General features: G+C 35.4%; 1 protein-coding gene across 4 annotated transcripts in view; it reads left to right on the top strand.

The window, feature by feature from the left end:
• The window catches only part of ANGPT1 (angiopoietin 1), a 252183-nt gene that overhangs the window by 99248 nt on the left and 127324 nt on the right, over nt 1-25611 (top strand). The window contains exon 1 of one of the 4 annotated variants that reach the window (XM_059165782.1): nt 9370-9497. The exons of the other annotated variants lie outside the window; for them this stretch is intronic. The gene's annotated coding sequence lies outside the window, so the exon portion shown is untranslated. Of the gene's footprint in view, nt 1-9369; nt 9498-25611 lie in introns of those variants that run through there. 4 annotated transcript variants of the gene reach the window in all.

Consider the following 25611-nt stretch of genomic DNA (forward strand, 5'->3'; position numbering starts at 1 on the left):
ACAGTGGTTCTTTGATAACTCCTGCATTTTAGTGGTTTTGCAAGATTGGTTTTATTTGGAAAGAGAAAAAAAAGGGAAGAGGCGAGTTTTATCTGAATATTAAGCTTTTTAAAAATATAACTGATGACAAGAAAAGGAAAAGAAATGCGTATTTCACGTTTATTATAGTGACAGATGATCAGTTAATATTAAATGATTACCCAGAATGAACTGCTGAACAGTAGAACAATTGCATATCAACCACAAGAGCTTAAAATAAAGACTTTTTTGGATAAGTTATCTATGACATGGTCCCCAAAAAGCAAAGTTTATGGACTCAGAATCTTGTGGCAGTCAGCAAGCCACAAAACAATTTGCAGAAGGCCCAGAAACACATTTCAAAGCAACACTTTACAGCAGGATTAAAGGTTAGAAACTGGCATTTGATGCTAAAACCAATCATATATTGGCAGTGGGGGTAAGATGTACATTTATGGGTTTTTGAAGAAGATCAGCCATTTTCTAGGAGGACTTTTTGTAAATGTGTATACTACCAAGTTATTTTTAAAAGAAATTTGAAATGAGAAGAGCATATTAACACTGTCCCCTGCTTACAAAGCTGTGATTTGACATTTACTGTTTTTCAGACAACTGTGATGCTTGATGTCCACTGCTATAAAAAAAAAAAACACTTTGACTCATTTATTCATTAACTGCTTACCAAGGACCTGTATGTACTAGGCACTGTTGAAGGCATTCAGAATATGGCAGAGAACAGATCAGGCAAAACATTTTGCTTTCATGGAGCATTAACAAAAAACAAAATCAAAACCAAACCAGAGTACTATTGAGTTTGTATAATTTGTCTGAAGGATCATAATATGTTTAGTAGTAATCATGAGGCAAACTTTTTGGGAGGGGGACTTAATTTATTAAGTGTATTTTGAAATATATTTGCATAGGGGGACTGGGTGGCTTAGTCAGTTAAGCATCTGCCTCGGATTCAGGTCATGATTTTGGAGTGCCAGGATCAGCCCCAAGTCTGGCTCCCTGTTGAGCAGGGAGTCTGCTTTTCCCTGTTCCTCTGCCCCACCCCCACACCAGCTTGTGTTCTCTCTCTCTCTCTCCAATAAATAAATAAAATCTTTGAAATATATTTGATGAATTTGAAAGGAACAAACTCCCCTCCTTCCCAGTTTGACATTCTGCAATGGGGGTTAGACTCTCAAGTGTCCTACCTTAGAAAGGGACTTAGAAGATAAACTGTCCCTTAGAAAGGGACTTGTAGATAAACTGTAAGAGTAGTGGATGAGCAGTAATTAGTGTGTATTTAATAAATATTTACATGTTTTAGAAAGTCCCATTCCTCTCCTAATGATGTACAGATGGCTCTACTGTGTTTTGAGCAAAGTTGGGAGTCTGGAAGGAGAGAAAAGACCTTCTACTTGAAATCCTCCTTTTTGTGCTGGACCGTTCACTGAAGAGGGCCAGTCTGTGTGTGTCTACATCTCAGCTTCCCTGACATTTTCTAAGTCCTTTCTACCCCACAAGTGTGGTACCTATCATCTTACATTATCTTTGGGGTCGCTTCTCAAAGCTATGGTGGTATTGGTTCATGTGTCTGACCACTGTGCTGACTCTTTCATGTCAGTTTACCTTATAGGTTTCAGGATTCACATTCTTATGGTGGTGTAGTGGAAAAAGTTTAGACCTCTCCATGGAGAGAGACATAGTGAGACTGGAGCCTGACCCAGGCAATTGCTGGAACAGACTTTTGGGCCAGGGATTGTCTACAAAAGATCTTGAAAGCCTTTTACTATTTCACCTCTAGGAGTCAATCCATTACCTATATTTGAAATGGTGACCTTGTTAATGAGACAGAATTAAAAGCCTGGATAAACACAACTAATTTGGACAAAGAAGTGCTTATTTCTTCATGCTGATTAATACGCAAAGCAACAAGTGGTTTTTTATATACAATAAAAGTTATGATCACTTGTTTTGATAACTTCTTTGCCTAACATATTATAACATCATTTGAACTGAATCTTGTTTTCAGGGAAAATTTTTAGAATATCAAATATTGCCCTCTTTTAAACATTTTGCCCTAAGTCTATCACAGTCCTTACTGTCACTGATCTTCTAAAAGTTTGCTATTGGTGATGGAGAAGGTACAGGTCAGAGAGAAAGTCGGAGAACATGGGGAGAAGCTTCTGGAATAGAAGATGAAATAAAAGCTTCATCCACGAAGTTGTGTCCCCTCCTCTCTCTCCAGTAGTTACTGTTCTGTGTGAACGTTGGTCCCTACTTATAGCCACTGATATAACACTAACATACTGTGTTACGTATTTGTCAAAACTTTAAAATTAATTTCATCCAAACTAAAATTGACCTGGATATTTTGGGATGGATGTCAATGGAGGCTTTGAAAAGTGTATGGGTTTTTTTTTTTTTTTTTTGTGTGTGTGTGTGTGTGTTTTTTTTTGTAAATTTGTGTGTTTTAAATATATATTCTAATTTCTATTGCCTATTGTCTGATCTTGTTACTTCCTAATTTGGTTAAATACTACAGCTGTTGAAATAACTCTGAAAGAATCTTTCTTGTTATTTTCCCAGAACAGTTAGCATTATCAAAAACTGAAAATGCCCCAGTGTCTTCTCAGACTATTTCTTTGTGGAATAAAGATTACGTTTCTTTCTAATTGTAATCTCTTCTCTCTTTTTTCTATTCCATTCCTCTAGATATGAACCTAAATTAAGAAACATTGTTTTCTATAATAATACATGAATTATATTAGCTTCCCCTGAAATTATTTTTTTAATTTGAAAGCTAAGGGAAAACAACAACAACAACAACAACAACAAAAAACACAACACAAAGCAAAACCTAGGTATCACCCTCTCCAGAACAGTTTTGATTAAAATCTGCTTTGAGAGCAGAAAATGGATTATGTGAACCCTCAAAAGACTTTTCATGCTTGTGAATACTATAAAAGATAGAAAATCTTTTTCTCTTTGGCTCAGAAGGAATTTTTACAATTTTAAACTGGTGAAGAGTTTTAAAGCTTATAGGTCATTTGCTTTTGCAATCAAGTCCATCTTTGAGTTAAGTCCTAATACCTCCCTTGAAATAATTGGGTTTAAAAACAATTTACAAAAACAACTTTAAATTGTACTTTTAACTATATGGAAGTTCTCACACACACCCAAAAGTGGAACACATAGCATAATGAATCTTCATGTACAAATTGCTTAGTCTCAACAACTGTTAAAATGAGCTAAACTACATTTGAGCTCATAAGCTAAACTATAACTAAAAAGTGATACTTGGAGGCAGTAAGCACAGGCAGTCTAAAATCATTTACTTGGATAAAGGAAAGTTTCCATTGCCATGTCAAATTCGGGCAGTTCATGAGAAGATGAAACGGGTTATTAATGGGTCATCACAATTAATTAGTATGTTAGGTTGTGTTTTATGTTGTATATATCTTATGATCAATAAACAGTTGTAAAACTAAACAATCTTTAATGGAATCAAAGCTCTGGCATAAAATAAGAACTAAATTTGTGAAAACTATTTCTCTTCCTTTGGACATATTAAGCTATGGGTATTCAGGTAGCTGCATGCCTAAAATATATGTAAATCCTTCAGGGATGCTTAACACTTCCCGATCCCTCCTGTAATAGAGTTCTTGTCAGCACTTGGTAGCAAGCCAGTTCAGAATTCATCTGTCTCATGATGAAGGGCAAAGAATCAGCCAAACCCTGATAATCTGATAATAATTTGATTTAGTTTCATTCCAACTTTAGTATTTGATCATAGCAAACCAAAGCCCTCCCATGCATGGGCAAGTTGGCCAATTAGGGCATTTGGTGGGTTCGTTGAACAGAATGAAGTGTTTTGAGAGTGAAAATACAACTCTGCTAACTGGGCTTGCATGTGGCCTTTGAGGACTGGTACTATGACCTCAACAAAGCAAGATCATAGAACTGGAATGAGGTAAGGGCAATGAGGGCAAATAAGAAACTTCCAAGGGGAATGGTTGGTTCTGAGACATAACTCATTCTTTGATAACCTTGCTCAGTGTTCCTGGACCTAACTTTAGGTGGGAAGAAGGTAGTGCTGCCTGGCTTTTGTAGCACAGCTTCAGAGATCTGGAAGCAGTAAAAGAAGTGGTCCTTGGGAACCATGTTAATGATAAAGTCATGTTCCTGAAACACCTGGTATTTTTGTGAGTTATCACAGACTTGTGACTCATAGAAAGAGGGGATAAAGTGAAATTTGTTAAGGCAGAGAGCCCCTCACGTCACCATCAGACAAAGGAAATGTTTGTATGGGTCAGAAGCATCTGGCTTTATTTTGTTTGAGCCTAAAATTTTCCATCATTTTCATATTGCTTGCCATAGGCCTTTCAGATGTCCCTGGCCCATTGCCCTTATGGGTGTTTCCAGAGGACAGGGAGGTGAAAAACAGCATAGGCATGCATAGTTCTTCTAGGAAAGATGCTTTTATGGTACCCTTCTTCTAAATTAAAACAAAACAAAAAAAGACAGGAACAAAAAAGAAACAAAGTTACATATTCCTTCTACAAAAAACTAATACCATTATTGAAGAAGTTGAAATCAAATGATGGAAATTGCCTCATTGAGCTTTTAAATACTCCTTTAAGGTAGAGCAGCATTATAGTTCCCAATGAGAGACCAGTGATTCACTTCTCCGGCCAGAGTCCCTTCCTTCCCTCTGATACTAGCATTTATTTATCAGCTTGCCTGACAGTCCTCACTACCTAGTAAACAGGAGAGATGCTCAACTGCCAATCAGCCTCTTCTGTCTCCTTTTAGTTTATCTTATAGAATATTTAGAAGGGAATAAAGCTGTAAGCAATGGCTGTGCATAGTCAGTGTTTGGAAAAAATCTTTAAAAGGGCTATTTTCAGTTTGGATTTAATTTCTTGACATATCTCCATCATCTGCCATTTGTAAAGGTAATGATGGCTTGCCTAGTATACTCATTTTAAATTATTGTTTTATGGTTGAAAACCTAGACTTCAGTGTCTACAAGGGGCAAAATGTGGAGATGAATGAAAAATAATTCAGCTAATCTAGGATAAATAGGCCTAAATAAACAAACACCTATCCTGAACCTCCCAGCATGATATTTGGTCAATCTCTGATCTTCCCATTATGCTTCCCAAAGTAGCCCTAGCTGCTACTGCTAACTGATGTTCTTTTCAGGTTACCTTCCCTATTTGTTCTATTAGTACCTTTGGTATAAACAGATCATGGTCTCTCTCAAATACAAACTCCAGAGATGATTTTCTCTCTGCTATTCAGATGCTGAAGTGCTTTCTAACCCAATAATCAAATCCTTTTCCTTATAGCATATCAGCACCAAAGCTTCTGTTCTAATGCTAGAGAATGAGATCGCTTGCCAAAGAATGAGGAAGCAAAAGACACTGATACCCTCCTTGAGGCCAATTATTTTACTCTCGGTTTCTCACTCTGGGCACACAATAATTAAAAAGTGCATCCTGGCTTATTTATTTATTTATTTATTTATTTATTTATATTTTGTCAACTCTTCTTGCTAAGTATCCAATTCCATATGCCTTTTAACGGTATACCCTGACACAGAGTTAAATTTGTATGTTTCAAGGAAATACATTTTGTATAGCATAGAAGTGACAATAGTTTGTAGATGTTATACAATATCCTGACTTACAGTTCAAGCCAGAGTAAAATACTGCAGTAGATGTTTACATTTGCCACTTTTTGTTACGACTTTCATAGATCAGAGCAGACTTGTAACAGTGTTTAATGTTATCTTTAATTGGCAAAGATATAGTGGGAAATTATTCAGCGATAGAAGGTGAACTTATGAAACCAGTGAATTATATACATGGCCTGATGTTTTCCTTTGGAAATACTGAATGCATATGTGGAAACTTGGAATTAAAAAGCATGGAAATGGAAGAAACCCTATAGGTCATTGAGTTCAGACCCATCCAGACCCAGTCCAGACCCATCCCCCACCATGAAATCTTTTAGCCACTTGCCTTATAAGAGTCTCCAAGTGCTCAATAAAGGAAAGTTGAAGGAACAAAAAGAAAACAATCCAGGTTCAGCTTGGACATTTCTAGGTATTCCTTTTTGAAGGCAGCTCACTCCTGTCGAACATTTCCAACATTTAGAGTGCTCTTTTCTATGCTACTTGATAGCATCTATTACTTTATTATTTATTAGTATTAATATTAGTATTACCTTAATAGTCTCCAATCTACAGAGAGAAACCCCACTTGAAAGAAATACCAGAGCACTCTGCCAAACTTGATCACCTTTGGGCTTTTCAAGGGGGAAAAAGATCCATAAGAAAGCTCTAGGAAGAGCCATTTAGTTTGTAGTGGTTATTAATATTTCATATGGTTTGAATATGCTGAGTTATCCTGTCCAAATAATGAATATGAAATTAATGTAATAAAATATAAATATAAACACAGAAGGAAAGGCTTAGCAAAATCCTCTGAAAAGTAGAATGGTGCTGGGAATAAAAATCACATAAGTTTACTCTGTAGTTTTATATAGGTGGCTAAAAGGTATTAGTGGTAATCTGTTAATTCAAGATGGCTTCTATCAGTTTACCTCCAGATAGCCTACATTTTCACAAGTGAGAAAAAGCAGACACATTGTCACGATATCTCTTAAACCTACCCTCATCCCCCTCTCCTCCTCCTTATTCTGACTCTGAAAACTAACTCCTCTAGGATAAACCCTGATAACATTAAATCTGGAGCTACCATCAGGGCTGTTTCAATGGATTACCAAACTGAACCTCCTGGCCTTCTGTCTGGGACTGAGACTGGGGCTAGCTCTCAGCACAAATGCTCATCAATCTTCTCTTGCTTTTGGCCTCTGGTTTCTAAGTAATGGTCTAGTTTCTTGCTTGTGTATTCTAGTAAGAGTCAGCTGGGAGAAGAGTTTTCCCTAAATGCGCTGACAAAAGTAGAGAAAGTGGGAATGAGAACACTGTAATTCTACCAACCCTAACCTCATTCTGCCTCAGTTTCCTTAAGTGGAAACTTACTGCTTAGAAGCTACTAAGAACCAGACCTCCAGCCCTAACCCCAAGCATTAGAAAAATATCAGTACCTTTCACAGGTCATGGAATGCTTGTTGGGAACTCTAATAACTTCTATGAATCTACATAAAAGAGTGAGTTGTTTCCGCAGGATGAATGGTCTCCACAAATTGCTGTGGAGTTAAAAACGGTTCAAATGTAACTTTCTTCAAAAGACAAAGTCTAAATGCATCAGTGACTTCATTAAGATTCTACATTCGTTTTGTTACAGGGGGTTGAAACAAAGTCATAATTGGATTCTAACTTTGTGAATTGCAAAAAGTAGGTAGGGTTTTATCCCCCAAATATAGAAAAAAATGATGTATTTCCCATTCAAACATAGAAGTCAAATCTATTGAGTATACAATTAAATCAGTATACAATTAAATGCACATTTTAAAAATGTACTGTTTGTTGAGCTCCACCAAATGTGTCCGGTCATTTAACTACCATCACACTCAATATATAAAACATTTCCGTAGTCCAAAGAAGTACCCTCATCCTCCTTTGCGGGCAGCCTCCTCTCCCCACTTGAAATCCTGGGAAGTCACTGATCTATTATAGAGTGTTCACTGTCAGGTTCAAATACTAGTAATAAATACTTATAGGTAGAAAGTAAAGACATCAGCAAGCTCTGATGGAAAAAATTAGAAAGTAACATGTAATTTGTGTGGAAATTTCAGGATATAATTTTTGTTGTGAACACTAATTTTTTTCTTCTACACTGTGCATGTCATGTTCAAACATTCATTGATTATCTGGTATTAGGCCCTATTCAATAAATAATAAGACTGATGCTGCCATCATAATCAAAACAATGCAGTTTGGCTTAGAAATGGACAAAGAGCTCAATGGAATGAATAAAGAGACAAAAAATAGATCCACATAGATGTAGGAACTTAATATAAGGCAAAAGTGGCATTTTGTTCCAATGAGAAAAAAGATCATTTATTAAATGGACAGTTTGGCAAAACCAGAACTCCTTCTGGAAGGGAATAAAATTACCTCACACCACACATGAAATTAATTCTAAGTAGATTGAAAAAATATAATGTAAATAATACTATTAAAATATTATAAAATGGATTTGGAGAAGAATAGGAGTAGGGGAGATATTCGTAAGAGAAATGGAATACCCGAAGGCCACATGCTTAAACATAGACCTGTTTTTGTGGCAAAAGGTGATAGAAACTAGACAAAAAAGAGATTGATTTACAAAAATTGCTTGAAAACTGATAAAAAAAATAATGAAAAGAACAACATATCAGTAAATTTGTAACTGCAGTGACTCCTAAATTAAAAAGGTGTTTATCCTCATTATTAGTCAAATAAAAATTAAAAGTACAGTAAAATATAAAGTTTTTCTCCTGTTATATTGTCACAATTTTTTTTAAAGACTTTATGTATTTATTTGACAGACAGAGATCACAAGTAGGCAGAGAGACAGGCAAAAAGAGAGGAAGGAAAGCAGGCTCTCTGCTGAGCTCAATCCCAGGACCCTGGGATCATGACCTGAGCCGAAGGCAGAGGCTTTAACCCACTGAGCCACCCAGGCGCCCTGATATATTGTCACAATTTTAAAGCAGAATGATACCCAATACTTTTGAGGATGTAGGAGAAGAGATATTCTAACATATTGAAGTAAATAAATTACTTCCATCATTCTGAAAAGAATTGGCAAAAATGACATTTTATATACCATTTTGGGAATTTTTCCTACTGAAATAAATGTACCAGTAATCATATGATTATATACAAGACTGTTTTCAAGGATATTTTGTATTCATGTCTAAGGGACTAGAGAGAGGCTGAAGTTTTTTCAAGAGTAAAATAGTTGAAAAAATTTCAACACGTCTACATTTTAAAATATAATGTAGCTATTAAAACAAATGAGTTATATTTCTCTGTTGACTCAGATGGATATCCATTGTGGTTTTCTTTTGAGAAAGTACATTGTGCGGTAATGTGTATAGTGTGACCCCACTTTTGTGAAAGAGTGTGCGTATGTTTTAAAGCAAACACATATGCATATGTTTATATATATTAACTTAGAGAAGGCTGTGAAGTTATGCATACCAGAACGTCAGGCTATTAACCCAGGAGTGTCAACGTGGAAGAGATAATTATTTTTAGAAAATATGTCTTTACATTATTGTACCTATTATAATAAACACGTGCATTTTTAAATTAATAAAAAAATAAGTGAGAAAATAAAAAGATTAAGTGAGGCTTCTAGATGAACTGGGGCCAGGGACAGAGACACTAATTAGACTGTCGTATATACGGTGAAAGTTGCTCCCCAGTGCTCAGGAGACCAAGCCCACATTATGATGGGAGCCAGAGGTGTGAAGACACACATCATCTGAGGCCATAGTCATGGACAGAAATCTGCACTTGGGCTTGGGTAAGTATATTTATGAGTTAAAATAATTTTTGATTAGTAGTTAATTTTTCAATTAAATTTTCATTTCAGTGGTACCTGGCAACTGATATGCCAATTGGAAAATGTGACCATTTTTAAGTTTAATGACAGCAAATATTACAGATTAGGAATCTGAGTCAAAGGAGCTCTTTGTTAAGCCCAGCTGTTTTGATAGTGCAGAGAATAAAAAGCAGAGACATCAACCTCTTTCAGTGCCTTCCTTAGCTTCTCAGTCTACAAAATGGGCATAATAAATGTGCCTACCTCAGAAGGTTGTTCTAAGAATTACATCAGTTATTATCTATAAAACATTTGAAGGGCACCTGGATGGCTCAGTTGGTTAAGTGGCTGCCTTTGGACTGGGTTATGATCCCAGGGTCCTGGGATCGAGCCCCACATCGGGCTCCCTGCTCAGTGGGGAGTCTGCTTCTCCCTCTCCCTCTGCCTACTACTCTGCCTATTTGTACTCTCTATTTCTCTGTCAAATAAATAAATAAAATCTTTAAAAAATTTGAAATAATACCAAATACGAATTGCTGTTGATGTGTTCATTAAATAAATGAAAAGTAAAGGCCTCTTTCTATTCTTCTGATCATTCTGCACCATTTTTAAAGCAATTCTTTGGGGATTTAATCTGGTTTCTTTTCAGGATCTTCAAACGATAGATTCTCTGATGATTTAATCTCACATCATAATTTTAGTTACCTCGCTTTGGATAGTAACAACAATACTGACCATTTTGTGAACTTCCTAGAGATGGTAAGGAGCAGATATCACTAAGTATCTTCTGTACTAAGCATAGGACAAGCTTCAGAGCATTCAGTTCGATGTTGTGACCCAAAAGTGAACTGAATTGTCAAACCTTCTTGATCATAATGAATTAGATTCTGCTTTCTAATCATAAGTGTATGTTGTTGTTTACTATATGGTCAATGTTAGGTTGCAGTTTGTTCAGTTTCATAAAGCTTAAGTCTGAGTTTGGCAGATCTCTCTTCCAATAGGCAGACATGTATTAAGTGGGTGTGTTGATAATAGAAATAAGTTTTCTGAGCATGAGATTTAAAATAAGGAACTCTTGAAATCATTGAAGAGCAGATGATGTGGTAAAAATTATTATGGGTAGTTTACCTTATGGTGTATTTGACCTGTTGGCCTTAAAGGGAACACAGTTATTGAATGTAGGTATAAGCCTTTGAAATGTAATTTACAACACATTTTGAAAAGGAAGTAGGAAGCATGAGATGCTGATTTTGTAATCTCAAAGTGCTTGCTGCAACAAGATTTTTTTTTTTAAGAAAAACTATGTTTCAATATTTCTGGCATGTAAAAATGTGCAAGAGAAGATTACAGCACCCTTACCACATTGCCTAGGTTGAAATTATTTTTAGATGAAGGAAGTAGCCACAACTATTTTCTGCAGTTCTGTTGTTTGGATTTGCTCTGTACTATATATATATATATATATATATATATATATATATATACACACATTAATATATATATATATATATATATATATATATATATTCCTAATTATATTTAAATGTTTCTAAAGCACTACAAACCTCCTCTTTTGCACAGAGGTTTACTTTGGCAGTATGTGATTGTTTTTATTATATGTTATCCTCTGTTTGGTCTTACTGTAAGCTAAAACAGACAAAAGATGTCCAGGAAAATAAAGCCAATTCTCAAATCTGGACATGGAGGAGTCTCCAGAGAAGGATTTGCAATGGAACTAACATAGAGTAGGATCGTCTTTAATTTGCTATCCTGTCAAGGTTCTGCCACATCCATTATTATGAAGTGTAATTGCCTTATATATCAAATTTACCTCTCCCAGACCCCTGCGGAATTATTCTTTTCTTCAATTCCCAGGCTAACCTGACTTTGGATAACTGAAGTCCAATATGTTACGAAAGATAGACTTATATATGCCCAAAGAAAACCAAGGACTAATGCTGGGTATTCAAACAGCATATATAGGCCTAGCCATGTTCAGAACAAACCCATGAGGAAGGTAGAAGACATGTTTGCACCATTTTATACATAAGAAAACTGAAGACCCAAAGTCACAGTCCCAGGTAGTGGCCAAGTCATGGTTAGAATCTCGCTCGCTAGGCAGAATAATTCTCCATTTTTAAGTCACCACATTTTTATTCAGAAAGTCATATTTATGCTGGGCCATCATGACTATAAACTGCAGGGAATTTAAATAGTAGGCATATTTTACCTATCTGAATCCAAAAAGACTGTCTTAGTCATATGCATGATTATATTGCCACTCTATCTATATTATTACATAGATTACAATAGATTACAATTAAATAGATTACAGTAGAATTTTGCAGCCACGTCTGAACCAATGTCTGTAATGACCTTTGAAAGTGCTCTACCTGCTAATGTTTCACAATTTCAGACCACAGAAATTAAATATGCACTTTCTTTTTTTTTCCCCCCTTTGTTCCTGGCATATACATCATGTCCACTCTAATTTAGCTTGTTCAGTTTTTCTATCTGTAAAATGGGAATAATAATAGTACCAACCTCATAAAACCATCATAAACAGAGTAAACGTAAGTAAAGTGCTCAGAATATTCTCCTCACTCCACTTCTTCTTCCACCTCTTCCTCCTTGTTTTTATATAACCCACCTCTTAAAGTAACATATGATAATTTTTACTTTTCCATTTTATCTCTTCCTCTTTCCCATAAAAATACTCATTTTATACACCATTTAAAAAATTTAAAGAGGAAGTATGTATCACTCTTCATATAGTCTCTATTAAATTACATAGGAACTTTCCAGTTTCTTCCTAGTACTCTATAGGAGTACTTTCTAGGACTAATATGATCCATATGAAACAGAAAGAGTTATTGGCGTGCTTCACACTTTCAACTGGTCAACTTAGGTGTACCACCAAGTTCTTCCAGGACGCAGCCTCAGTCTCTTTTCAGATTAAAGAATGTGCATTAAAACTTCTGCAATAAGGCATGTCCATTCTAGAGATTATGCTTTATAAAGTCCATTAGGATGGTATAATCAGGCAGCCTTTTTTATTCAAATGATAGTGGACTACCATGAAGCTTTGTAAAAAAAGGCTCAGAATGAATTTCTGTTTGCATAATGGAACTTTACTCCTTTTGGGTCTATTGGTCATTAATCAAGACATTTTGTATAATATATTCTTTCAAGACCCATGGCCAAAATTGTTGAGGTCAGCATATATTCTTCATAATTATGATTGTGATATATTAATAATCAACTAAGAGAACCTCCTTATATGACTGGCAGTTGTTGCTCGCTATTACCCAGGGACTCAGCTAGGTCTAATGACCAGAGAAACCACACTCAATCTTTCCATGTGGCTGCTTTCCTAGTATCCTAAGAATGAACATTCCAAGATACTCAGGTAGAAGATGTAAGTCTTCTTAAAACCTGGCTTGGAAATCCCACAATGTCACTTCTACCACATTGCACTGGTAAAGCCAGGTCAAAAGGCCACTCCAGATTAAAGGACAAAGGGAGCAGACTCCCACCTCTTGATGTTAGAAACAGCATGCACTTAAAGGGAGAGAAGGGATTAATGGAAACCATCAATGAAGGTCTGTCAAACAGTTCAACATACCCCTTTTTTTAACCCCTAAATCATATCTCTTTGGAACAGTAGGTCTAGATCAGAGGTTTTGAAACCTTTTGATATCAGAGCTCTTTTACATCTTAAAAATTACTGAGGCCCAATTGTCTGCATGGATACTATCTATTGATACTTATTACATTAGAAATTAAAATGGAGACATTTTTAAAATATGTATTTCTTTATTTTTTAAAATCACTACAGTAAACCTCCTTGCTAACATAAACATAGTTCAACAAAAACTGTACTTATTAATAAAACAAAAATTTTTAGAGAAAGGAGTGGCATTATTTTACATTTTTGCAAATCTTTGTAACTGAAGACAACTGGCTACCCATATCTCCTTCTGCAATATGTTGTTTTGCTGAAATACATGAAGAAAATACAGGGTTATAGAGGTATGTTGGAAAAGGGAAGAGTATTTTAATAACCTCTTCAGATAATTATGAATATTCTTCTTTGGTACTACCCCCCCAAACTTGTGGAAGTTTCTTTAATGTTCATTCAAATGTGCAATCTATATCCATGTTAACAAATTTGTATACAATATTATATTAAAACACATTGGTCTTGCACTTTGAATAGATCTTCCATCCATATGATCTTATAACATTAGACATTAGCCATATGGAAGATATTGATTCATTGAATTAAACAAATCATCCAAACATGATATATTTCATTATAAAGTATTTAAAAATCAACTTTTAATATTAACACTTAACACATTAGAAGAGTCTTTATATATTGGAAAGATGTCTGGCTTACAGTGGTGAACACAATGTTTTTAATACTTTTATTTTCTCTTAGAAACTTTCATTAAAAAAAAAGAAGCAAGTCTGAAGTCTGTATTTCACAACAAATACTTCTAGCTGTTTTTCTTAAAATGACACATTTTATTCATTTTGAGAAATGGCTACCAGATACCCAACTCTGAATAACTATAGCTTGTCTGTCAGTCAGTCACTGAAATGAACTTGGTGCTCCATAAATAGAAAGGCAGAGTCAGTCTGAACATCACACAGCTTATGAGGTCTTTTCTTGGAGATGACCATTACACTTAAGTGTGCAGCATAAATATTTTATGCATACTTCTGTGTATTCATAGAGAATATTAAAAATGTGAATTCAAGAATTAAGATTTAATAAAATTAATAATTTTTACTGCTTCACCACTGAGTACATTGAAAAGGGAAACTTTTTAATGCAAATTTGTGGTGGTGAAAAATACCATGATAACCAATATTGATGGGTAACATTGCTTTGTTTTGCTGTGGGTCATCTGCAGTGTTATCCATATTGCTTTTGCACCAAGGACAATCTCAACATCATGAGAAAGCCCAATGATGTTTTAATATTATTATAAAAATAATTTTGACCTTGTAGACTCCTTCAAAGTGACTCAGGGAATCTTCAAGTACCTGCAGAACATGTTTTGCGAATCACTGATCTAGATCAAAGTATGAAGGGGCCATATGTCTGTTGTCACTAAAATAAAGTGCCTCATATTGATCTGAGAAGTTCCACATCAAAAATTCTGGTGGAGTACTGTAATTAGACAAAGAGAAGTCTGGAGTTTAGTTCCCTGAGCAGCAATTAGTTCCTGTATGGTATGGATTTGAAATCAGAAATTTCCAAATGACGTGGATCAAAGATATGGGAGGAGTGTACAATGGAAAGAAGTAAGGATGGTTTTTAGTAAGCACCAGTGCCTCCAGCAATATATTTGCTTCTATTATTTTCTTTATATTTAAAAATATAACCACTCATTGTTATCTTTTATTATTGTTCAGACCAAAATATAAAGATCCACAAGCAGATTTCATCAGATTTCATTCGTTATATTTTAGTGTAGTAGAAAGGGGCCTGAACTGGAAATAAGGTAGGATATCTATTCTAAATTTAGCAACTCTTGCTTGGTTTGACATAAATTACTCCACCTTGAAGCCTGTTTCCTACTTGAAAAATTAGGGGGTTCGGGGTAGAAGATTTCTGTGTTACCTCCTATTTCCAAGTATATCTACGTATCTATGTACAGACTGTCCCTCAGACTTGAGGACTCCTAAATGTCTATCCTCTAAGTCTTAAAGTGTATTTGACCACCCAGATGTAGAGCAGAAAAAGAGCAGGAATAAATGGTGGAACAAGCAGAGAAGCAGCATTATTTTAATCAACCTAGAAACTTTTGCTAGTTTTAAAGATTAATACCCTGTAGGACATATTTTGTCTTTTGGACAAATACCCTCCATCTCCCATTCCTGTCATGCTCACAGTGTCTGTAGCCAGTTGTCATAACGTCCCCAGTCTGATGTTGAAAAATGCTACCATTTGCTTTTGGAAATGTGATTCAGTCTTGCTGGCATGGATTCCTTTGAAAGATCCTTGACCCATTCTCAGGATGCTCTCAGTTTGCCAGAAGCAAGCAACAAAGGGGATGGGGTTTCACAAAGAGAGAATTCAGGGGACTTCGTGAGTGTAATTCCTCTTCAGGGCTGCCCTCACATTTCTGCCAAGACCCAGCAAGGCGCCTTCATGAGGGCACCTAATCTTCTCTTTCAAAGATATCCAATTACTCAGGCTCCAAGCTATGAAGTAGAGCTTCAGCAAGCATGAAGTGGTTCCTGGGAACCTCTGGAGAAACAAACATTGACAGGTAATGTCACAGCTGCCTATCACTATCCAACTGGGTTGATCTTTGGGCAAGTTCCCGGCACACACAGTGTTGCTTTTAAGTCCTGCTGATTTGGATTCAGGTTTTTCCCTTTTAGCATTTTGCCTGAAATTTCTGTTTGACTTGGAACTCCCCAACCAGCAAATTAAATGAAATGAGCATGATAAAAAAAAGTTCATTGAAATTTACCACAGCCATTTGAAGAAACTTCCAATAAAACCAGAAAAGAGAGCCAATGGCCATCTGCCCAGTGACATAAAACAAAAAGCTGCCCACTAGGAGATGAAATTAAAACACTAAGAAAACTAGGAACAGGAAGAATCCAAACTTTTCTACAGTCTCCACTTATCTAAACTTCAGGCCTTCCCAAGAATTAGCTAAATCCATCTGGAAGAGTACTTAATACACTTCCAACTTGCTTTTCTTTTGCCAATGACAAAGTATTAAACCAACATACACATAAGCAAAACACCTTAAACGTGAGTGACTGAATGGTGGAGTCCATTGGGGCACTCTGCCTTACGCAGTGATCACTGTGGTGAGTAAAACTCATTTTTAGGCACTTTGGCTCTGAACCAGGTTAGTAGAGGAGATATGTAGATAAGATGAATGTGATACAGGGTGGAAAAGATTTTTCTTTCAGAATAATGATATGTCTATTTTTGAGATACATTTTCTGTTTGATAAAATGAGAAAGGATAGGCATGCCACCATGAGGTTTGGTTAAAAAATAATCTCCCAATAGTGGGAGCTACAGTTCATAGAACATGAACTCACACTGACTTTATCTAAATCACCTATTTAAAAAAATTACCAGAAAACACACACACACATACACAATTACCAGATAAGTTCTGGAAATCTAATGTACAGCAAACAAAAGGAAACAAAAAACAAAAAAAAACTCACTTTAAGAAAGGACCTAAAAAACACAAAAAGGTCAATTGAGTGAAAACAAAATCAGAATAGTTAAAATGGCATCTAGTTTCTAGTGTGTGTATGTGTATGTATTTTTTTCTTACATGCATAATAAATACATCTGTATATAGTAAAGTACTCTGCACATAATAAACACTCAATAAACATTTGATGACAAATAACTGGCTGATGAATATACCATATAGCCTTTAAATGCTGCTTTTTCAAATACAATCAAAGATTGAACACTTCATTACTATACACAGACTTTAAGTCCCTGGCACATGTGTCTAATAGACTTTAGATATCTGGCATTCCCTTTCCATATTCCACCTAATTATTGCATTAACATTGTACTAGTAATATTTCTTAGTTATTTGTGTTTTTCTTCTCTTTTAAACCATATTTTCAAAACTAAGGTATTCCAGGGTTCTGATATTTGATGATAAAGCACATTTGCTAAATTTTTTTGCAAAAAATATTCATAGTTATAAAATATGTGTGTACTTTCTTAGATTTTTTTGTGTGGAAGGAGCTCTTTCATCATTTTTTTTTAAACCAGTTTCCCTTTGGGATATCTCAAGACCCCAACATCTGGTTAGTGGTTTCTTGGAAAGGCACTTTTTTTCAATACAAAATGTTCTTTTTCTTAAAATAACAAAACAACCTAATTTGCATGCTTTTAGTAGCTTAAAAGGTTGAGTGAAATTTACTTTTCCTTAATAAATATCAGCTTTTACCTTATCATACTTCAGTGCACTTATTCCAGCAATAACATGAAACTTTAGATTAAAAATATATATGCAAATTAACAATTTGGGAAGTCAATATGCAAAATATCTGCCATACTCAATGATAAGTTAAAGAACTGATCTGTTCCTAGAAACATGAGTAACATAAAACACCTGTTGTGTGTAGAAGAGATAGAGTAAGTATGGGTATAGTATCTGTGGACCTGAATTTAAGCCATGATTTCATCACTTTGACATTGAATACATTTTTTAACTCCCTCTGAGACTCAGTTTCCTGATCAATAAAACTGGCAGACTCAGAACTTGGGCTTTTTGTAAATATTATTTATTTCAGCAAACAGTGTTATAATGCTTACTCTCTATAAATCACTATTCTAAACACTTTCCATATTGTAATTGATTTAATTTTCATGTCAGGCTTCTGCAGTAAGCGCTTTTAGTTTCACTTTAAAGATGAGGAAACAAGACATTTAAACAAGGTGATTTTCACCTAGAAGGCCTTAAGTCAGTGGCATTCCCAAGGCAAATCAATTGAGCTGGTTTACTCCAAGTGCCTTTTAGTAGATAATTTAAAATTAGTTAGAAAACCAACTAAAATTTGGTCTACATCATACCATCATGAGGCAATAACAATTTTAAACAATGTCAGTGATCAAATACCCTTGTTATCAGGGTGGACCACTCCCATCCTTCATACCTAAGTACACATTGGCCTCAGCATTTATTTATAACATTGTTTTTATAATTAAAATAAAAAGTTACAGGGGTTGGAAAATCTAAAAAAATATGAATAATTTCTAGAATTAAACATGGCCTTGAGTGAATTAATATATATATATATACAGTTTAGATGTACACAGACATGTGTATACATATATACATACATGTGCACGCACATAAACACACCTTTTTTCTCTTAGGATAACTAATATCAGTGGCATCTGAAGTTTGCTTTACACTATACATATGATATTCACTGGATATTTAAGTTTGGTAAAATTTTCAGCTGTGCTTTCCTTACCTCATACTTTCTTTTCAAAACATGTAAATAGTTTTAGAGGAAGTTGCAGGTTAAAATATGTAATTCCTAAAATAACAATAATGAAAATGACAACAACAAAAACAAAAATAAGTAACACTGCTTTCCATTATTTTTTAAATAAAAAATTCAAGGGTGTTTAAGCCCTATAAAGTGAATCTATCTCAATTCACTTTCAAACTTCATATGGAAGTTTGAACTATTTTATAGTAAGCAGTATTTTATAGTGCAGATTATCAAGATTGACTAGTTACCATTACAAGTCCAGTGGATCATTTCTCAATTACCTACTCGGCCAGGCTCCTGGGTCAGTTGGGACATCTTAAGCAGCAGGGTATACCAATGTAACAGTCAATTTTGACAACAAATACAATTTTTTAAAAAGAACAACATCAATTTTTTAAAAAGAACAACAACATTGTTTTGGATGGATATACCCTCTGATGATTAAATCAATTTAACAAAAATATTAACAAAAGTACTAGTTTGGGTTTACAAATATTAATCTTTGTGTCATTTTTCTTCTGTAAAATCCACTTATCTGTTTTTATATTCTTGACAAGATTGTGTAATTGAAAGTTTTGGCCTTTGAGTCACGATTTTTCAGGTTCAAATCTTATCTCTACCACGTGTTATATAACATTGGCTTTCACACATATGAGCTTTGGTTTCCTACTCTGGAAACAGGTTGAACAACACATCACGGGGTATGCTCTGAAGGGTAAATGGATTAAATTGATGAAGCCTAGCTTTGTCCCTGAATATATGATCAGTGCTCAAAAATACTAGTTTCTTCCCTCACATCTTCCTACTTTTCCCACTTCTCCAAAGATGAGAATACCTACAATAGTCCCCTGAGTAGCAGTCCTTCAATTTCTCCTCCAGTGGGTTGCTAACTTTAGGAATCCCCAGATGGATTAAGTTTCAGTACCTGCAGGTGAAGGCTGACCTGGCTAGCACACATAGCAGATTCATCCAGATGGAATTATGACTGGGAGTTTGTAAATTTCCTGCTGTGCTTATGCCAATGTCATGAGGCATCCGGTGAGGAAATTCAGCCTGTTCACTTCTGAACAAGGCACCCAAAAATTTCCAGTATGTTTATTATATGGTTATTTTGGAATAAATGACAAACAAAAGCTATATTTCGACATTAGAAAGATGTTGATGTATACTTAGAATTTTTTGTGTGTGCCAAAAGAAATAGAACATTCCCTTGCAAAAGTGTGTATTGAAGTGAAATGAAACAAATGCTCCTTTATTTATTTATGTAAGGCTAGACATTGGATATATTGCATCATTTAAACTTCATCCTTACACTTCATTACCCACTAAAAATGAGCCCTGCTTATAAGAATTTGTGTGGTCAGTGATAAGCTGTACTTTGAAACTGAGTGCTGTAGATTAAACATTAGAAAGGAAAAGAGAAAGGAAAGGAGAGGAAGGAGGGAGAGAAGGAAGGGAGGTAAGGAGGGATGAAAGGAAGGAAGAAAAGAAGGGAGGGAAGGAGGGAAGGAAGGAAGGAACGAGAGAGGTGGGGGAAGAGTGAGAGGAAAGGAATTGTAATTGATCTTTTGGAACAGTGGAGAATAGTACTTCAAGATTGGAAATTTCCTAAACTCTACGTTAAAAAATCGTAGAAATACTTTTTTCCCCATAATATACTAATTCACAAATCATGTGTCAATAGCTTGGAAATGAACTTTTTGGCTGTTATAATAGACTTCTTAAAATTTTGCCATTTAGTGAGGACCCAAAGTCAGATTTGAAAGCCTGTATCCTCAGATTTTCCCTTTTTCAGTGGGATGAAATTCAGATTTCTTTTAGCCCAACACTAATTACCCTCCACAGTTTGTGTTCTTTTCTTTGTTTCTTTCTACTCTTCCTTTTTTCCCTATATTTTACCGTCTGTATTTTAGAGCTAGTATTATAAAGTAATTAATAACATGACATGTAGATAGCCTACATGTTTAGCACTTCAACTTACAGAAGTTTGCATTCTATGAAGTTTTTATAGTCATTAATTTAATTTTTTTCATCATGGTAAGTGTACTTTTTAATCCCCATTCCTATTTCCCTAATCCCTCCCTGCCCCACCTACCTTACCTCTGATAATCATGTTTGTTCTCTATAGATAAGAGTCTGTTTCTCGGTCTCTCTCTCTTTCCCCTGCCTCTGTTTTTACCCTTTGCTCATTTGTTTCTTAATGTGATCATATGGTTATTTGTCTTTGTCTCTAACTCCATCCACGCTATTGCTAATGACAAGATTTCATTCTTTTTTTTTTTTTAATGGCTGAATAATGTTCCAGTATACGTGTATACTACATCTTCTTCTTTATCCATTCATCTATTGATGGACATGCTTGGTCTGCTTCCATAGTTTGTCTACTGTAAATAATACTGCAACAAATATAGAGGTGCATGTATCTCTTTGGATTAGTATTTTTGTATTTTGGGGGTAAATACCCAGGACTGTGATTGCTGCATTATAGGGTAGCTCTATTTTTAAAAGATTTTATTTATTTATTTGAGAGAGAGAGAACACAAGCAGGGACAGAGGAAAAGGGAGAAGTAGGCTCCCTGCCCAGCAGGGACTAGATCCCAGGAACCTTGGATCATGACCTTAACAGACTGAGCCACCCAAGCGCCCCTAGGGTAGTTCTATTTTAAATTTTCTTTAAGAACCTCCATAGTGCTTTCCACAGAGGCTGTATATCAATTTGCATTCCCACCAACAGTGCATGAGGGTTCCTTTTTCTTCACATCCTTGTCAGCACTTGCTGTTTCTTGTATTTTTGATTTAAGCCATTCTGACAGGTGTGAGGTGATATCTCACTGTGGTTTTGATTTACATTTCCCTTATGTTGAGTGATGTTGAGCATCTTTTCAAGGATCTACTAGCTAATTATATGTCTTCTTTGAAAAATGTCTATTAAATTCCTCTACCCATTTCTTAATTGGATTACTTGTTTTTTGGATATTGAGTTTTATAATTTCTTTCTATATTTTGAATACTAACCCTTTATTGGATAGGTTATTTCCAAATATCTTCTCCTATTCAATAGGTTGCCTTTAAGTCTTATTGATTATTTCCTTTGCTGTGCATAAACTTTTTATTTTGATGTAGTCCCAGTAATTTATTTTTGCTTTTATTTCCCTTGCCTCAGGAGACATATCTAGAAAAATGTTGCTATGCTAAATGTCAGAGAGATTATTGATAGCGTGTTATTTAACTTCAATGTATCTGTGGTCTTTCCAGATATTTTCCTGTGGTTAATTTCTAATTCCATAGCATTGTGTTCAGAAAAGATGGTATGACTTTGATCTTCTTGAATTTGTTGAGGCTTGTTTTGTGGCCTAATATATGATCTGTTCTGGAGAATGTTCCATGCGTACTTGAAAATAATGTGTATTCTGCTGTTTTAGGGTGAAATGTTCTGAATATGTTTGTTAAATCCCTACAGTCCAGTGTGTCGTTCACAGCCACTATTTTCTTGTTGATTTTCTAGTTGGATGATCTGCTCATTGATGTAAGTGGGGTGCTGTTAAAGTCCCCTACTATTATTGTATTACTATCAATTATTTCTTTTATGTTTGTTATTAACTGTTTTATGTATTTGGGTACTCCCATGTTGGGTGTATAAACATTTACAAGTATTATATTCCCTTGTTCGATTATCCCTTCAATTATTATATAGTGTCCTTCTTTGTCTCTTGTTACAGTCTTTGTTTTAAAGTCCATTTTGGCTTTGGACTAGGCAAAAGATGGATTTAAGTATTTCTTACTCTCATAGCTACATATCTTCTGATGGCCAATTTCTACCAGAATTTCTAACAGTGAAGAATAGGTTTCCCCAGTCCTTTTTGGAGTCTGAGTGTCAGGTTGGGAAATGCATGTCAATTATTTGGCCTAGAGACATGAGCTTCCCTTTTCTCTGATAGCATTGTTAAAAAGGAAAAAATTGACCTCATTAGATGAAAGGCCATTTGGGACCTTAAATAGTCCAGAAGGGACCATCACTAACCCATCTAATGTGTCTGAGAACATTGGAAAACACCTCAGTCCTGCACCATGCACACCAAAGTTTACACAGCTAAACGTGGATTGATTTTGGCCTCCACCCACACCAGTGGCTGAGTGCCCCTGGGCATTACAGAACCTGTCCAACTACTGTGGTGACCTCAGCCAGAATATACAGTGCATGTGAGCATGTTGGCTTAATTTGTTTGTCTTTTTTTAAACGTATATTTCCTCATGAGAACTGCAATTGTGTAAATTATAATTAAATGCAAATATTATACTTTATAATCTTATAATAATTTCCTGATAAATATACCCAATAATCTAGTCTGTAGCGTCATATTACAGTCTATTGCAGTTGGCTCTCTTGGTCTCCTTTTTGCTTCCCACAACTATATCTGATCACACTTTTAGGATGGAAATAATCTTGTCTTAATCCTTTCAATAAAAAAAAAGGCTGGCAAATTTCTTTTATGAGTAAACAGAAAGGGTTTTATAAGGCAGCATATATAAAAAAGGAAACATTAATCCTAACCCTTTACTTTCTTAAATAGGAATTAAGGTCAGCATTCTTAAAGCAGCCAACTGAAGTGGTGCTAAGTTCAGAAATTCTTTGGAAAGAGAACTAAACAGCTGAATGTCACTAGAAAAAAAGGCATTTCAGGAGTTGGGTGCTAAGCACTGGTGGTGTCTTTCCAAGTCATTTCTCTTTAACTAGGTCATCTCTTTTAAAAGAATGAGAGACAATAAAAAATAATCACTATGCTCATCTATTTCTTTATTCTTAATTAAGTCCTTTACCACATTATAAGATACAGTAAATCAGATTTTCTCCAAAATCAGATTTTCTCCGAAAATCTAGTCTGTTTCCTAAGGAAAGTGAGGCATTTAGAGAAATCTAACAAATCTTTCAGTCCATCAGAAATTAATGACGTACTAAAGAATATAATTAAGAGCCTCCAGAAAAGAAAGCTTCCGTCAGAGTAGAACATATCAAACTTTTTTTTCAGATTCATGTGGTAAACAGTACCTTGTTGGAGAAGAATTGCTTCCATGAACTATCTCTTGTGAACAACATCATTTCACCCCTTAAATCTGTGTCTCATTTCATCCTCCAAAACAGCAAACATAATTATACTCAGACACAGCATCACTGCATCTGCTGTCCAGTTCCCACAGTGGTCAATTGTCTATTTTTCATGTTCTAGCATATTTCAGAATTCCACCTCTGGATTTTAAATATGATGTTGTGACTTACAGACACATTGGCAAAAAGACAGTGTTCCTTCAAAATTCACATACTTTCTGCAGATGCAGTTTCCTATTCATGAAGAAAATCTATTTTGTACTTGACTAAAAATAGTGTTGAAGTTAATTCCCACTTAAGAGAGTAGGGAATTGAGATACTGAAAAGAATAGTTAGGAAATGGAAAAGGATTTACGCTTTGTCAAAGAGGCCATTTTTAGCACCTTATCACAGCAATAGCAGAAGCACTTTGTAAATTTAGTTTGGACAGCATTGGGATTATCACTTTTTCAATCTAAGACAAACTTTAGTATGCATTCACATTACCATATGTATAAATATCGCCAACATTTTAGCATTACAATAAGGTAATTCACATTGAAACCACGTGATAGTTTATAAAGCAGCCTTTGCAATACTTTGGTATTATCCCCATGTTAAAGTTGAGGAATCCTGCACCTGGGTGGCTCAGTTGGTTGAGCGACTGCCTTCCGCTAGGGTCTCATGATCCTGGAGTACTGGGCTCGGTCTTGCCATCGGGCTCCCAGCTCCACGGGGAGCTTCCTCTGACCTTCTCCTCTCATGCTCTCTCACTGTCTCTCTCTCAAATAAATAGATAAAATCTTTTTTTAAAAAAAGGATGAGGAAACCGAGGCTAAGAAATTGAGCCTTAGTCCTGGGTCAAGCAAATACTTGGCAGGGTTCACAGTTCAAGCCCATGTCTTTTGGTTGGTGCCCCAAAGTATGTGTATATAACAAACACAGGAGCACAGAGAAAATTATGTGAGGTGTTGGTGAGCTGCTAGCCAGATGAAAGTATATTTTGTGTTTCCACCTCACTGAAGGGCAGTTGAGGGTCAGAGATTTGGATTCTAATCCTTACAGAATGATTGAATCTCTGTGAGGCCTTCTTTTCTCTGGGCCCTCGTCTTTAAAGAGAGGACATTTCAGGAGAGACAGCCTTGACGCTTTCCAGATCTTGCAGTGTATGTGAATGTCTGTTTGTGTTCTGTAAATATGGCCAAATTTCAGTTATCGGATAAATTAAATAATAGAATTTAAAAGTTTAAAATAAAATTAGTTGTTTCAATATCTGCCTTTTACTCAAGAATGTGGGATAAGAATTAGACAAACACATTTGGCTTTATGGTATGATTGCAATTTTAGAAGTACTGGGAAAGTAGTCACCTCCTGAATAAGCCCACAGCATTTCCGGAAATTACTTTCTTATATCCCCTTAGTAAACTCACATGCATACTTGCTCAAAAACATAGCAATTATTTTTATTAGTGGTTCTCAACTGGGCATAATCTTGGCAACATTTGGCAATGTCTGGAGACATTTTTGATTATCACAGCTGGAGTGCTACTAGCATCTAGTGGGTAGAGGTCAGCCATGCTGCTAGAGATCCCTTAATTTACAAGATGCTCTCCTAAAAACTCACACACAACAAAATGTTATGCTTCCCTCAATGTCAACAGTACTGAAGTTTAAAAACTGTATTCAAGGGATGCCTGGGTGGCTCAGTTGGTTGGACAACTTCCTTCGGCTCAGGTCATGATCCCAGAGTCCCAGGATCAAGTCCCACATCGGGCTCCCAGCTCCACGGGGAGTCTGCTTCTCCCTCTGACCTTCTCCTCGCTCATGCTCTCTCACTGTCTCTCTCTCAAATAAATAAATAAAAATCTTAAAAAAAAATTGTATTCAAAATTATAGGTAATTGAATGACAATTCTACCATCATAAAGCAAGTTAATTTTTTTTTTCTAAGAATTTCAGTTTTGGTCCATATGGCATAGGTAAGATAGATGTAT

Source organism: Mustela lutreola, chromosome 3 (genome assembly GCF_030435805.1).
Source record: "Mustela lutreola isolate mMusLut2 chromosome 3, mMusLut2.pri, whole genome shotgun sequence".
Lineage (NCBI taxonomy): Eukaryota > Metazoa > Chordata > Mammalia > Carnivora > Mustelidae > Mustela > Mustela lutreola.